Here is a 9182-nt window from a genome sequence, read left to right on the forward strand (position 1 = left end):
TCTCTCAATTCGGGCATTTGCTTGAAATATTAACTTCAACTCCTGGAACATCTCATATGCTCCATGACGTTCAAAACGTCGTTGAAGTCCCGATTCTAAGCCGTAAAGCATGGCACACTGAACTATCGAGTAGTCATCAGCTTTGCTCTGCCAGACGTTCATAACATCTGGTGTTGCTCCAGCAGCAGGCCTGGCACCCAGCGGTGCTTCCAGGACGTAATTCTTCTGTGCAGCAATGAGGATAATCCTCAGGTTACGGACCCAGTCCGTGTAATTGCTACCATCATCTTTCAACTTTGCTTTCTCAAGGAACGCATTAAAATTCAACGGAACAACAGCACGAGCCATCTATCTACAATCAACATAAACAAGCAAGATACTATCAGGTACTAAGTTCATGATAAGTTTAAGTTCAGTTAATCAAATTACTTAAGAACTCCCACTTAGATAGACATCCCTCTAATCCTCTAAGTGATCACGTGATCCAAATCAACTAAACCATAACCGATCATCACGTGAGATGGAGTAGTTTTCAATGGTGAACATCGTTATGTTGATCATATCTACTATATGATTCACGCTCGACCTTTCGGTCTCTGTGTTCCGAGGCCATATCTGCATATGCTAGGCTCGTCAAGTTTAACCTGAGTATTCTGCGTGTGCAAAACTGGCTTGCACCCGTTGTAGATGGACGTAGAGCTTATCACACCCGATCATCACGTGGTGTCTGGGCACGACGAACTTTGGCAACGGTGCATACTCAGGGAGAACACTTCTTGATAATTTAGTGAGAGATCATCTTATAATGCTACCGTCAATCAAAGCAAGATAAGATGCATAAAAGATAAACATCACATGCAATCAATATAAGTGATATGATATGGCCATCATCATCTTGTGCTTGTGATCTCCATCTCCGAAGCACCGTCATGATCACCATCGTCACCGGCGCGACACCTTGATCTCCATCGTAGCATCGTTGTCGTCTCGCCAATCTTATGCTTCCACGACTATCACTACCGCTTAGTAATAAAGTAAAGCATTACATCGCGATTGCATTGCATACAATAAAGCGACAACCATATGGCTCCTGCCAGTTGCCGATAACTTGGTTACAAAACATGATCATCTCATACAATAAAATCAGCATCATGCCTTGACCATATCACATCACAACATGCCCTGCAAAAACAAGTTAGACGTCCTCTACTTTGTTGTTGCAAGTTTTACGTGGCTGCTACGGGCTTAAGCAAGAACTCATCTCACCTACGCATCAAAACCACAACGATAGTTTGTCAAATAGACTCCGTTTTAACCTTCTCAAGGACCGGGCGTAGCCACACTCGGTTCAACTAAAGTTGGAGAGACAGTCGCCTGCAAGCCATCTATGTGCAAAGCACGTCGAGGGAACCGGTCTCGCGTAAGCGTACGCGTAAGGTTGGTCCGGGTCGTCTCGTCCAACAATACCGCCGAACCAAAGTATGACATGCTGGTAGGCAGTATGACTTGTATCGCCCACAACTCACTTGTGTTCTACTCGTGCAAATAACATCAAACCATAAAACCTAGGCTCGGATGCCACTGTTGGGGAACGTAGTAATTTCAAAATTTTCCTACGCACACGCAAGATCATGGTGATGCATAGCAACGAGGGGGAGAGTCTGATCTACGTACCCTTGTAGATCACAACGGAAGCGTTGACACAACGTAGAGGAAGTAGTCGTACGTCTTCTTCCCGATCCGACCGATCCAAGCACCGTTACTCTGGCACCTCCGAGTTCTTAGCACACGTTCAGCTCGATGACGATCCCCGGGCTCCGATCCAGCAAAGCTTCGGGGAGGAGTTCCGTCAGCACGACGGCGTGGTGACGATCTTGATGTACTACCGACGTAGGGCTTCGCCTAAGCACTACAACGATATGATCGAGGTGGAATTTGGTGGCAGGGGGCACCGCATACGGCTAAGGAACGATCTCAATGATCAACTTGTGTGTCTAGAGGTGCCCCCTGCCCCCGTATATAAAGGTTGCCAGGGGAAGGGCTGGCCGGCCAAAGGAGGAGGGCGCAGGAGGAGTCCTACTCCTACCGGGAGTAGGACCCCCCCCCCCCAATCCTACTCCTAATAGGACTCCTCGAGAGAGAGAGGGAGAAGGGGGCCGGCCACCTCTCCTAGTCCTAATAGGACTAGGGGAGGGGGGAGGCGCGCAGCCCACCTTGGGCTGCCCCTTTCACCTTTCCACTAAGGCCCAATAAGGCCCATTTGGTTCCCGGGGGGTTCCGGTAACCTCCCGGTACTCCGGTAAAATTCCCGATTTCACCCGGAACACTTCCGATGTCCAAACATAGGCTTCCAATATATCAATCTTTATGTCTCGACCATTTTGAGACTCCTCGTCATGTCCGTGATCACATCCGGGTCTCCGAAAAACCTTCGGTACATCAAAATGCATAAACTCATAATCACTGTCATCGTAACGTTAAGCGTGCGGACCCTACGGTTCGAGAACAATGTAGACATGACCGAGACACGTCTCCGGTCAATAACCAATAGCGGGACCTGGATGCCCATATTGGCTCCTACATATTCTACGAAGATCTTTATCGGTCAGACCGCATAACAACATACGTTGTTCCCTTTGTCATCGGTATGTTACTTGCCCGAGATTCGATCGTCGGTATCCAATACCTAGTTCAATCTCGTTATTGGCAAGTCTCTTTACTCGTTCCGTAATACATCATCTCACAACTAACATCTTAGTTATAATGCTTGCAAGGCTTATGTGATGTGTATTACCGAGAGGGCCCAGAGATACCTCTCCGACAATCGGAGTGACAAATCCTAATCTCGAAATACGCCAACCCAACATCTACCATTGGAGACACCTGTAGTACTCCTTTATAATCACCCAGTTACGTTGTGACGTTTGGTAGTACCCAAAGTGTTCCTCCGGCAAACGGGAGTTGCATAATCTCATAGTCATAGGAACATGTATAAGTCATGAAGAAAGCAATAGCAACATACTAAACGATCGGGTGCTAAGCTAATGGAATGGGTCATGTCAATCAGATCATTCAACTAATGATATGACCTCGTTAATCAAATAACAACTCTTTGTTCATGGTTAGGAAACATAACCATCTTTGATTAACGAGCTAGTCAAATAGAGGCATACTAGTGACACTCTGTTTGTCTATGTATTCACACATGTATTATGTTTCCGGTTAATACAATTCTAGCATGAATAATAAACATTTATCATGATATAAGGAAATAAATAATAACTTTATTATTGCCTCTAGGGCATATTTCCTTCAGTAACACCGCTTCCTATCGATACACTAACTCATATGGTGTCACTTGAGTTGCTCCATGCTTAGATATCTGATGAGCCCATAAAGCCTCCGAAAGCACTTCATGCCACTTTCTTGGATGCTCCTTAATTTTCTTCTTTATAAGCTTAATTAAAGTTTTATTGCTAGATTCAGCCTGTCTGTTAGCTTGAGCATAATAAGGCGACGAATTTAACAATTTAATTCTAAAAGATTCAGCAAACTCACGAAATTGATGAGACATAAAAGAAGAACCTTGATCAGTAGTCAAAGTTTGAGGAATACCGAATCTGCGAATAATATGCTCCAAAACAAAATTAATTACTTTCTTATGGGTCATATTTCTTAAAGGAATTGCTTCGGTCCATTTGGTAAAATAATCTGTAGCTACTAGGACGAAGCGATGACCTTTAGATGAAGCAAGATATATTTGACCAATAAAATCTAAACCCCATCCTCTAAACGGCCATGGCTTAATAATGGGATGCATCATAGCTGCAGGTGCCAATTGAACATTTCCAAATTTCTGGCATTCTCCACACCCTTTATAATAGCGAAAACAGTCCCCTAACATCGTCGACCAATAAAAACCTGCTCTTTTCAATAACCATTGCATCTTATGAGCCAACTGATGTGTTCCGCATAGCCCTTCATGTACTTCACCATAGCTACTCTTGACCGATCAGGACCTAAACACTTTAAAAGTAATCCATCTATTGTTCGACGGTACAACTCACCATCTAGCAAAGTATATTTTAAAGCTTGTCGCCGAATTTTTCTATCTCTTGCTTGCCCGGGATCCTTTAGATGATTAACCAAAGGAGTTCTCCAATCACCTGGTTCTAAATTAGTTGCTGATTCGGTTATTTGTGACTCCTGCACCGAATCTTCTTTGCCATGTACTATTTGCTGCTGGATTGAACAAGGACCTGTTGCATCCTTTAGCAAATTAATAGCTTACATATCAACATTACTATTAACAACATCTAGCATCGGTTTCTCTACTATGAAAAACTTTCCCCTACTGATTTGGTATCTGGATGCTTGCTGTGCTAAGCAATTAGCTCTAGAATTGTCTTCCCTAGGTATATGACTGATAGTGAAAGTATTCAGAGACTTAATTATATCTAAACATCGGTCCAAATAGTTGTTTAATAATCCATCAAAACATTGTAATTCACCACCAATTTTCCGGACTACCAACAGTGAATCTCCAAAAGCCTCTATATCCTTTACACCCATATCTACTAAATTTTGTAAACCAAACAACAAAGCTTCATATTCAGCTTGGTTATTTGTACAAGGATATTCCAAATGGACCAATGTTTCATAAACGACATTGTTTGGTGAAATTAAAACATTACGGATGCCTTATCCCTCCCTACAAACTGATCCATCAAAATAAAACTTCCACATGCACACACTGACATAATTAATATCTTCTTCATCCTTAATCCTATGATCAACAATAAAATCAGCGATGACTTGACCTTTCATAGTACGCAACGACTCATATGCCAAGTCATATTCTATTAGTGCATAAGCCCATTTTCCAATCCTACCACTAAGAATCGGCTGCTGCAGCACATATTTAATCACGTCGACTTGGCAAGCTACTACACATGTACTATAAAGTAAATATGGCCAGAATTTTGTACATGCATAATATAAAGATAAACATAATTTTTCCATAAACACGTACCGACTCTCAGGGTCAAGCAAGCGACGGCTCAAGTATGCAATGATGTACTCCTTCCCGTTGTTCTCTTGTGCTAAAACTGCACCGATCATCTTGTCTTGTGCGGCAATGTATAACCTGAACGGCACAACAGACTTGGGTGATCGAAACAACGGAGGACTTGACAAATACCATTTTATATTATTAAAAGCCTCTCGTTGTTCTGCCCCCCAAGTGAATTCGGCTTCATGTTTTAACCGAAGTAAAGGAACAAACGATTCAATTTTTTCGCAAGGTTAGATATGAATCATCTCAAGTAATTAATTTTTCCTAACAATTTCTGCACATCCCTCTTACATGTGGGCTCCTCCAATTTTCTGATTGCCTCTTCCTTCTTAGGATCAATCTCTATGCCATGCTCATGAATTATAAAACCTAAGAACTTACCAGCCGATACACCGAAAGCACATTGAGTGGATTCATTTTCAGCCCATACCGACACATTCTTTCAAAAGCTAATCGCAAATCGGCTAAATGATGATCAAACCCATCCGATATAACAACTACATCATCAATATATATATTTCTAATATGATGCCTAGAAGATCATGAAAAATCAGATTCATAGCATGTTGGTATGTAGCTCCGACATTCTTCAATCTAAAAGGCATAACAGTCCACTCAAATTAACCAACAAAACCAGGGCATCGAAAAGCATTCTTAAACATATCTTCTTCGGCCATAAATATCTGATTAACCAGCATTACCATCTAAAAAATTGATTACTTTATGTCCAGAAGCATCGTTAATCAACATGTCGGCCATAAGCATAGGATATTCATCTTTAGGGGTAGCCTTATTCAAATCCCTAAAATCAATACATACTCTAACCTTATCAGTATTTTTCTTTTCAACAGGAACAATATTAGAAATTCTGCATATCTACACGGTCGAATAAACTGAGCTTTTAACAACCGATCAATTTCATCTTTGATGCGGTCATATATACTAGGATTGAATCGCCTAAGGGGCCGTTTATGCAGCCTAAAACCAGATTTAATAGGCAATTTGTGTGCAACTAAGTCCCTACTCAAACCGGGCATCTCAATATAATTCCAAGCAAAGCAATCAACAAATTCCCTAAGAAATGCACGTACCTTTCCTCTCTGATCGCCCCCCATATTAGCATTAATAAATGTAGGTATAGGGACACTTCCATCACCAATATCAACTTCCTCAAGTGGGTCAGCCGATGAGAATCCTTGTCCAAGCTTCTCCATGTCATCGAAATCCTCAATAGCTTCATGCATATCATTCTTTCCTGAACGATACTCCTCAACACGCATTTGCATCCATTTAACACTATCTTCCTTATTCATTGTTCACAAGGATAAGTCATTAAGCCGGCTACACTAGCCGGATGTGCATGTACAGGAACAAAACCATCCCTGCCAATACTAATATAATCATAATCTAATAAATCTCTACCCGTCAAGCATCGCATATCACCGTGTTGCTAATCAACCGGAGCGTCAACCAAAGCAATGCAGGCCGAATTATCCGCATCAACCACTTCAACATCATCATCAACCCACTGAATCAAACATTGATGTAGAGTACAAGGGATGCAACAATTTGCTTGAATCCAATCGTGCCCCAAAAGAATATTATATCGGCCTTTGACATCAACAACGAAGAAAAGCAGTCGGCAATGTTTTGCTCCCAACGGTGAGCTCCGTAGAAATAACACCCTTATCTTAAGACAAGTCTCCTGAGAACCCACTAAGTCCCATATTGGTTTTCATTAGTTCTTCCTCTTTTCGGCCCAATTCAGAAAAAACCGAAAAGGCATGATATTAACACCGGCACCACCATCAACAAGCATACGACCAATAGGCTTACAATCAATGTGAACCTTAATAAACAAAGGCTTTAGGTGTTGTCCATGCTTGTCTGGTTTCTCAAATGTAACAATTTTTGGGCCAAGAACAATCTCTGCAACTTCAGCCTCTTCAGCCTTAGGCGCACGAAATTCAGCGGGTAGCTTAAATACCATATTAATGTCCATATCCGCAGGCATATCCTCTTTATCCCCAGAGTTTCCATCCATGACCATGTCACCAACAATGTTGCCTTCCTCCCTTGCGATGCGCTTCTCTTTCCAAGTCATATTTGAAGGCACCATTGGTTTATCTTGATTGAACCACTTGTCGCGCTTCTTCCCAACTAACTCCTCTCTAATTTCCAATGCCCGCAGCTGCCGGACCCTTCTTTTCTTAGTGTGTGTGAGCCCCGTTGGGCACCATCGAAGCTTCGGTTTAGTTCCTAGTGCCACTAACCTAATTCTGCTGCCCCCCGAGTTCCTCGGCCTGTACTGATGTGCTGCTGCTTGGGGAGCAAACATTTTGTGTTTGGCCAAAAGAATTCTGTATTCATCAGTTGTGCTAGCGGTCCCATCTTTCTGCATATTGGGCCCCAAATCAGCATCTGAGTTGCTTCCTTTTGCTGGAATTTCCTTTTGCTGCGATGCATCAGGCCCCTGTTGCTGCAATGCATCATCACTAATCTTTTCTGAACCTGGAACTCTTTTCTGAACTGAACCCAATCTAAAACCTCCAATCATGATTGTTTCTGGATCAGGAGCAACACCTGCAGCTGATTTGAGCTTACCATTATCAACATTATGGGCAGCACCCAATCCAGGTTGGTTCATAATAGCACAACCAGACCTACATTCATCATGTTCAACTAAATTTCTTACATCACCCTTAGATCTGACCGGTACCCATGCAAACTTATGGCCACCTATGTGAACCTTGCCATCCGTATTGTGTCTAGGCAATCTGCTCTATGCAAATCTTTTGCTGGATGAGCTATCTTCAGCCCCTTTGCGTGAACCATCTATACCATGCATGTTTGGTCTGAACATAGGCCTAGGCGGGATCCATCCTGGTTGAAAATAACCTGCTGGCCCTATAGGATATGGCGCCCAAGGATTAAAACCCTATGGAGGAATTTCCGGATACATAGGAGGTGCACAGCCCCAATATGTTGGCTCCATTGCGAAATATGGCTGCTGGTCGTATGAATTTCTTTGCCATTGATCATGACCGGCAGGTCCAGAAGGAGATCTAGGATGTTTATTACCTCCAAGCCGGTTAAATACATTGGTGGCCTTGCATGAAGTGTATTTCTCCAACAACATGTTGACTGTCGGCTTTGGCCTCGGAGCCTGTCTCCTTCTTCCATTAACTTTCGACACTCCTACTTCTGGTTTCTTTGGTTTGATCATCCTTGGAGGAGCACTATCATCACCAACATTTTTTTCTCTTGCGAATTCGGTCTGATCCGACTGAATAAGCTTTTTCTTATTCTCAAACTCAACCACATTGATAGGAAAAGGATCACTATCGAGATTCATCTTAGTACCTTCTGTAAATACCAATCTTCCATCTTTAATGGCCGATTGCACCTACCGACGAAACACATTACAATTGTTAGTAGCATGAGAAAAAGAGTTATGCCATTTACAATAGGCTCTTCAACCCAGTTCTTCTTGAGATGGAATCACATGCCCTTCTTTTATTATAATTAACTTCCCTTGCAACAACATATCAAAAATCTTGTCACACTTACTAAAATCAAAAGTATATTTGATTTCCTCTCTTTTAGCTGATGTGGGTTTCAGGGCAGCACATGCAAAAGGTTTTGACTTAGGTGCTCGAACCCATTCGGCCATACATATATCAACATCATCTTCATTAACCGAATCACTATCATGCTCTACAACATTAACCACATGTTTTTCCTTGTCTTTGTTCTTATTATCTCTAAACCGGCTGTATGGTTTAACTTATTTAGCATGGTTTTCCTGTGCCCAAGCCTTTTGCAAAACTTGGTTAACATCTGAAAATTCTTGCGCTTCCAATTTATCTCTAATATGAGCAAGCAAACCTGAAAAGGCAAGATCAGCTAAATCTTTTTCAGCTATGGTCAAACTGAAGCATCAGTTTTTGACATCTCTAAATCTTTTAATATAATCATAAATAGATTCATTGTGTTTTTGCTTAACCATGATCAAATATGAAAGTCTAAGTTCAGTTTCACCACCATAAAAGTACTCATGAATTTTTTTGCTCCAATTGAGCCCATGTTGCAATAGAATTAGGAGCAA

The sequence above is a fragment of the Triticum aestivum genome, chromosome 6A (genome assembly GCF_018294505.1).
Source record: "Triticum aestivum cultivar Chinese Spring chromosome 6A, IWGSC CS RefSeq v2.1, whole genome shotgun sequence".
In the NCBI taxonomy this organism is placed as follows: Eukaryota; Viridiplantae; Streptophyta; class Magnoliopsida; order Poales; family Poaceae; genus Triticum; species Triticum aestivum.